Source organism: Etheostoma spectabile, chromosome 8, assembly GCF_008692095.1.
Source record: "Etheostoma spectabile isolate EspeVRDwgs_2016 chromosome 8, UIUC_Espe_1.0, whole genome shotgun sequence".
Classification (NCBI taxonomy): Eukaryota; Metazoa; Chordata; class Actinopteri; order Perciformes; family Percidae; genus Etheostoma; species Etheostoma spectabile.
In genome coordinates, this window is record NC_045740.1 from 33,562,100 (window position 1) to 33,570,657 (window position 8,558).

Below are 8,558 nucleotides of genomic sequence, written 5' to 3' on the forward strand. Positions count from 1 at the left end.
GTGTGTGTGTGTGTGTGTGTATGTTTGTGTGTGTGTGTATGTGTGTGTGTGAAAGCAAGTCTCCTCTCGACAGTTAGAGCACATTTTCAGTATTTTTTTGGGGAAAAAACCTTAAAAGTAAATGTTCTATCATATTTCATTTTTTAAAAGACCAGAAACAGGAGTCCACTCTTAATGGGTGTAACCCACTAGTCCACTGTATGCTGTTTTTTTTTAAGAAACAAAATCTTTGCTTAACTCGGTCTCACGCCAGTACGTGAAATGGTCACGTTATTTTGATTTATTGAGTCATGTAGAGGTCACGATTTTCAAATGTGACCTTTTCTCAAACCGCCATGACACTGGGCTGCTCTGGGGGACGCAACAACGGGGACATGAGACGCAACGTGGGACGGTGACGACAACTCGTGCCGGGACACGATCCGCGTTCTCAGGGGGGACACAACAACGGGATGGTTGTGGTTAGGAAGAGAATAACACGGAAATACATTAGTTCAAAATGTGTAATCAGCACACAAAAATAACGGCATAAACGTGACCTGTACACAAATCAATAGATTACATAACGTGACCATTTCTCAAACTGCCATGAGACATGGCTGCTTTGCTGTAGTCCCTGTACAGTCCCACTGCAGTATATGGACGTCCCCTCATTGATATGTAGACATCACCAAATTGTGTGGGTGTGTGTGTGTGTGTGTGTGCATGCGTGCGTGGGTGCTCGTGTATTATCCATTTTTCAAAGAAAAAAATTAAGTCTTTGCTCTAGTCCCTGTACAGTACTACTGCAGTGTGGACGTCTCCCTGTTGATATGTAGACATGCTCAAATGTGGCGTGTTTGTGTCTGTGTGTGTGTGTGTGTGTGTGTGTGTGTGTGTGTGTGTGTGTGAATATGTGCACTGCTGCTGGGTTACGGACTCACAAAAGCAAGTCAAGGGCTAGGCTTCAACTCACAATATTGTAAAGACAAACTCCAGCCCCTCCCTCCTTGAAGTAATTACTGTCCATTTGTATGATTACCTGTAATTACTTGTTAGCTGTCAGCGTCAGACAGAAACTCAGCTTCTGAGACACGAGGAGGAGGACGTGGAGGTGGAGGAAGGTAGAATTGGAGTAAAAGTTGGAAGGGGCAGAGGTGGGTGGAGCGGAGATGACAGAAGGAAGAGGACAAAGAGGAGGAGGAAGTGATGGAGGATTGGGAGGGGGTAGACGGAGGTGGATGAGCCGAGGACAGAGAGCAGAGTGTTGACATGTGTTTCTGTCAGCCGGGGTCAAGCGGTGGCTGTCTCTTCTTTCAGCTGCTGTCCATCAGCGCGTGCCGGTGAATGGATCTCCTCTTCATTTGCAGAGATGAAGCAGACCTCTGACAGCAGCTGTAATTGCAGGGTTACTGATCTGCTTTCTGATGACAGCGATGCCGTGTTTTTCCCCTCAAGTCAGGAGACAGTCGGGTGGCAATGTTAAGAAGTGGCTCACTTAGATCGTTTCTTTTACAAGCAATCACTGCCGTGATGGCGATGCGTGTTGAGCTACAATTCCCTATCATGATTAGTTTAATAAAAGCATTTGGCCCCTAAAGATTTGGTAAAAAAAATACTAAGGAGATTGGGATTATTTATCATAATGTACATCCAAAGTCACGTCACACTTATCAGTGTAATGGAACCGTTTCTATTTTTAACCCTTTTGTTGTCTTCCCGTTAAGATTTTTATCGATATTTTTTACTTTTTCAAACGTCTTTGTCCCTTTTTTAAGTGTTTGTCACTTTTTTTGACGTTTTCAACGCTACTTATTAACTTTAGTTTTACAGTTATTTTTGGAATTTATGGTCAATAAACCTCATTTATAGGAAATTATACCTAATGTATGAGTTAGAAAAGCAGAAATTAGGAATTATTGAGACTAAAATTAAAGGAAGGTATGTTGATGGATAATCACAGACTGGAATATGTCAACTTTTACTCAATACTATTTCAACAACAGATTTTTATGAAATGCTATAAAATTGAAGACACCCCCATAATTACCCATCAGAATCACCCCAAAGAGCGTTGTGTGGAATCAATCATGTTATTTTTGGAAATTAAAAAGAACACTGATATGGAAAAATTGGTCAATTTGACCTGAGGACAACATGAGAGTTAAGAGAAATCCTGTCTTTTTTAGAAATGTATTTCAAGTGCGTCACCTTCATCATCATTAAAATTTCCTAAATATTTTTTTTAAACTGATTGGTCTGCATAGAAATGTACAGTGTGTAATAACTGCTAGTAATATAATAACAAAATATAAAACAACTGACAATGGAACAACCTGCCTTTATTTTTGTTGGCATGCCTTTTTACACTGAATCTTGGAACTGGATGTAAAATTTGAAGTACAGAATTGTCCAGTATGGACATAATCTGAGAAATATTTGAAACTGAAATTTGGACTCAACATGAACACCGATGACCAAACTGTCCCTTCCATAAAGTCGTAGAGTTATCAGATACATAAGTCTCTCAAGAATGGTAAGCACTGAAGCAGCTGAGGCCACCATATACCATATCCAGACTTTCAACGCCCAAAACCCACATCCCATAAACAACACTGTATCATACCTTTCCCATAATGCAACTAGATAGCAGCTTCACTTAGACCCTGCCTGGGAAACATTCACATCTTCCCAATGCAACACTCACAATGCAGGCCTCCTGTTATTGTATTTCTGGACATTTTTTGTTCTCAAGCAAAAACTGAGATATGACATCAAAATGACATCAGGAAGGTTATTTTCTCATCTGTGACCAGCGCATCCAGAGACACTTTGCAAAGGTTTTGACAGTCTTACTATGACTGTCCAGCAGTTGTGGAAGAAGTATTTAGAGCCCCAGAAGTAAATGTATACCACACTGTAAAAATACTGCACCCTGCCATGCTTTGGAAATGTTACTTAAGTAAAGGTATGTTTGTATAACCAGGAAAATGTACTAGTATTAAATATTAATACTAGTATTAATGTACTAGTCTTAAAAGTCAAGAAGTCTCCTCCCATTATAGAAAGAGTAAAGGATCCAACCAGCTGTATTTAATGACATCATCATCTCAGCTGGTACGGGAGGTCGTTATATTGTTGCTAGGTTACTTTATAATAAACATCAGATTTTATAAACTACATGTGATTTGCAGAAATCTTGTTGTGTAAAGTAACCAGTAACTAAAGTAACTAGTAACTAAAGCTGTCAGATGAATGTAGTGGAGTAACTAAAGTAACTAGAACTAAAGTAACTAGTAACTAAAGCTGTCAGATGAATGTAGTGCAGTAACTAAAGTAAAAAGTAGATTATTTCTCTCTGAAATGAAGCAAAATAGAAGTAGAAAGTGGCATTAAAAGAACAGACTCAAGTAAAGTACAAGTACCTCAACATCTGGACTTAAGTACAATACTGGAGTAAGTTTACTTAGTTATATTCCACCCTTACCAATAAACTGACCTTTTTCTATAAAAAAGACGTCAAAATATCTACATATGTTCTTAGTGCGACTTACAGTATCTCTATTCTTCTATTTAATGTTCAATTAATATTTAAAGTCATCCCCAGCTGCCCTCCCTTTTTTATTATATTTAATACCTACCCGGACAAATAGAAATAACACACAAAGGAACATGTAAAAAATGCAAGAAATTTAAACAAAACAGAATGTTCTTTTAAATGTACTCTTTGTATCCCTTGCGTTTTTTTTGCACCTTTTTTATACTTCTTATGACACATACTGTACATCAGTGCTCTGTGACGGCCTGTACAGCGGGAAGAAGGAATGGAGAGATATCACTGCATTACAGACCCTGATGTGTACAAAGCAAAGACGAATGGACAGAGGGAGGGAATGATGGAGGAGGTGTGAAGGAAGGGTAGGGAATGAGGAGGGAGGGACGGACAAGGGAATGGAGAGATATCACGCTGTTACAGACGTGAAATTAAAACATTAATAAGACTAATAGAGAACGCAGGACATAGTTTAATGTTCAGGTCAGCGGCATCTGATCGTACATCAGCCTCCGTTCGCAGTGACTGCTGAGAGACAGACAGCTAGAAGAAGAGCCCGTCTGAATGTGAGGCTGACATGAGCCGACTAAAATATGAACACGCTCACAACTGCCAATTACAGTAATGCTTTTAACACGGCTGCTCTCAATTAAATTAACTGCAGGGCCCGGCCCCTGGCATATGCAAATGGTGTGTAAAATGACTGCGTGGAGCATTATCCTAAGGGCTTCAGCTAAGACCTGAGTCTGATTCAAGATTCAACCTCCTAAAAGTATTAAACTGCCCCACTGCTGTGCAACAAAGGAACCCCCATGTTAGTGCCATGCAGTGAATGGGAGCAGAGGCCATGGATTGCATTGCAGTGGAGGGGCGGGACTTTTCCTCTAGGTGGGGCTGCAGCACTATTGGTTGCTCTGTGTATTTTTGCAGTTTTTGAATTTTAAACATTTGACATTTTTCAAGTGTTTTTCATGTCACAGAAAATCCTGAGAGTGAATCTGAGTTTCTGTGCCACGCCTCTAGTGCTTGACCAGTCTCATTACGTAGCCTTTCAGCTGCTGCAGAGTTGGTTTAAAAGTGTCATGATTAGCCAGAAAAAATGAGACCACTGGTTAAACTGGCAACATTTCTTGGGCGTTGATGGGATTAGTGATAGGGTTGGGGTTAGATCCAGTCCCCCACCTGAGATCCAGTCATTTCGGAATGTGGTGTCCCCCAAATAAGGGGATACAAACAAAACCAAAACAAATTACACAAACGCACACTGCCGTCAAGTGGAGAAAGTATGTCTTTCAGCCCACAGACAAAGACCATAGGCAGGGCTTCCACTGTTCCAACTATAGGCAACTCTGTTTTTGTCAAAATAAATCCTTCATTCACCAATAAGATGTGAAAATATGCCGGCTTCTTGTGACGTTTCTGCTGTCCTGGGCAGCTGCCTGGTTAACAGATGCTTGTTGGCGTCTTTCATTCTTTCTTTGGAGGCAAGCAGACCAATACATTTGCAAAATACAATGAGAAAAAAATCACCCTGCTGATGTTAGTTGTCTTTTCTAGTTTATCGTCACGATCCTGAAGCCAAAAACAACACCATGGATATAGTGCCGGTCATCCAGGCATGTCAAATCAAGTATTTACGTACTTCAATATCCAATGGAAAATCATCTCAAAATCACATAGCACAACGTGGTGTCAACATTAAATGCAACACCTTCAAGCCAGCCTAAGTTCAGTATTTTCACTCAGGAAACGCTCATTTAACAACAATCTTTTTTCTATCTTAAGGAGTTGTTTGGGTGCCTAAACTTAACTGACATCGCCGCATGACGCTCACTTTTTCTGGCCTGACTCCACTGACGTGGCCTGTGAACATGGCCAGGTGCCCGTAGCCGGCTCACAGTCACCTGTTGGCGACTAAACAACTGCCGCTGGTGGCCGGCGTCCCGGAGCTCTGTAGCTGATTAATCCAACGTGTTTAGGTTACAGCACTCTACTTCTGTTTTAAGGCAAGGCAGCTTTATTTGTAGAGCACATTTCAGCAACAGGGCAATTCAAAGTGCTTCACACAAAATCAGTTAAACAGATAAAACACAAGTACAAACAGTTAAAAGTAAAAACATTAAGACAGATGAAACCCTAACCCTAACCCACTTGAGACTCCCTTCACACTAATTAGTGATTAATCAGTGTTAGTGCTACCTTTCATGATCACCCTCAGTGTCACAACCCTTCACGACTCTATTCTTAGAGACATATAATTCATGGTCTATTGGTGAAGTAGCATTAATCACATTTTGTCCCCACCAGGGATAAAAAATAATTCAGCAGAGACAGGTACATAATGACCAGAAAGGGGGAAATCCCAAGCGTCCCCCACTGGAAAGTTGCAGGTGAGTCTCAACACTGTTAAAATACACTGAAATCGTGTGTGTAACATCTTCTCTCTGGTGGGAATGGAGCTGGTTTGCAATACAAGAGAAGGGAACTGAGAAGTTAAAGCTAATGCAGCTTGTAGTCCGGACACCAGTGACATCACTGGAGGATGGAAGTGGAGCAGACACAGGGAACATTAAAAAAGAACTGCAGGCTCCTTTCTTTTTAATTTTTTCTACACCATACCAGATAAGGTTGAAATAGTCAAATTGTCCCTTTATCTCTTTCAAACGTGACAAAAAGTAAGTTAATGCACTTTCTGAGTGAAAAGAGAAGCGTGCTAAGGATTATATATAGCTCTCTATATATGTGTATATATATAGATTAGGGCTGACTCTGTTGTCATGAAACATCAAGGTGAAATATGTGATTAGTATGAACATGAAAAGGTAACATGTGTTATTATTCTGTCAGCTGTAGAGAAGAGAGGGAAACCTTTGATTTAAACAGAAGGTGAGTTAAATTAGAAAAAGATGCAGTGCCGTGAGGAGAACGTTAACAGGAAAGTCTTTAATCAACTAATCAAAACACTTTATTTTTAATCCTGTCATTATTAATATTATTTCCTAGAGTAGCCGGAGTCACACATTGAAACAAAGTTGTTTAAGAAACTTAGTGTGTGAGTCAGTATAACATTACAAATAAAGTGTGACTAAAGTACCATATTGTTCTATCTTTTTGTTAAAATATTGCAAAATCATACTGTAGATCCATCCTGTTATCTATCCTTATATATTTACACAGTTCCCACAAAGGTGTAATACCACAAAGGTACTTGAAAGAATCAAAACTACTTATTTGTTGTCCATTGTCATGGCTGGTACAAAACTGCATTAAAACTCTTTATATAACAATAAATATTGATTAAAGATGTATGCACACATTTAAATAAATTGCCTAAATCACATCCTACATCATCATAAATGTGCATTATTTTAGTTTGCAAAGAATTGCATAAAGGGCCTTGCACGTTTTTGCAATGCGGTACATTGAATAAACATTGAACGTCATATTGTCTTTGCCCTATATTAGCATAAAACTTATTTTTCTTCATGCATTTGCATCAAAGGGTTATTGCTAAGTTGGGGATTATGCACTATGGGTGATTATTATCACTAAAAACATATGCAGACAGCTCCAAAAGTTGCTATTTCTATGCAAAGAAAAACAAAAAACTTACATCGGAAACATTTCTATCAATCTAATTTGAATAGAATGATTAATTGTGAAATGCATAAGTGTACATAAAGAGGAGCAGCATCCGATTCCTATGAGCACTGTGAGACCGGGGTCCTGAGAACTAAAACCAGACCCTGAACCTCACTGTTAGATGTTAACATGGCCCGTGTTCAGAATGTTCTCACGGACCATTTATACATATCGCTCCAAAAAAAGTAATGCATTGTAATTGTTATGTATATCTCGTATTTATTACAGTATGGACCACATAGTCGCACTGTTGCTTGCTCTGGAGGGAACTACTAGAACTGTTGGGTCCTTGTAAATTATAGAGTGGTCTAGACCTACTCTTTATGGAAAGTGTCTCAAGGTAACTATTGTTATGAATTGATACTCCATGCTCCGTGTCTCCTCTCTGTGTTTAGGGAAGTGAAGGCAGCAGTATGTCCATATATGGGAGACAACGTCCCCCAAAGGGTATGGAGTCTGAAAGACGCCAATCCTCCCAGTCAAACTATTCTCGTATTCGATCAAAGATGTTATATAGTGGACAAGATAGCCATCTACCATTTTACAGAGGAGAATGGCCTCACTGGTTTGAGATTTGGCATATTTTTATATTATATATTATATATTTATATTATATATTTGGGCCTTTTTTGAAGAAATGTAAATAATTTGTGCTTTACATGAGTTATAATGTTCATTATGTTTATTTTTGCATATAGGAGAACTGTTTTAGACAACACAAATGCTTTGTGTAGCCTTGCTGTGGGTGTAATGTCATTAAATATGACATTATTATGTTGATTATTGGCATAAGTAAATGTCATAAGGGCAAAAGTGTCTGGACTTTCTTTGAGAAAATGTATGTATTTTGTCAACTGTATAAGTTATGATGATTATTTGTTCACAGTGGGACTCCCAAGACATATGAGAAGGGTTTCAGAGAGGAAAATGGCTTAGATTTTACTGCTCTGTGTGTGATATTTCAATTCAATTTTATTTATAGCATCAATTCATAACAAGAGTTATCTCGAGACACTTTACAGATAGAGCAGGTCTAGACCACACTCCAGAATTTACAAGGACCCAACAGTTCTAGTAGTTTCCTCCAGAGCAAGCAACAGGGCCACAGTGGCAAGGAAAAACTTCCTTTTAGGCAGAAACCTGGGAAAGACCCAGACCCAGACCCAGACCCAGACCCAGGCCCAGACCCAGGCCAAGGCCCAGGCCCAGACCCAGACCCAGGCTCTTGGTAGGCGGAATCTGACAACCGGTTGGGGTTAGAGTGAAGAGCGGCAATAACAGTCACAAAAAATAGTAGTTTGTTCATGGCATAGCAGATTCATGCTCCGTTTTATTTATTAATTTGTCTTTTTAACATTCAAGTGACCTCACTGCAGCCCAAATA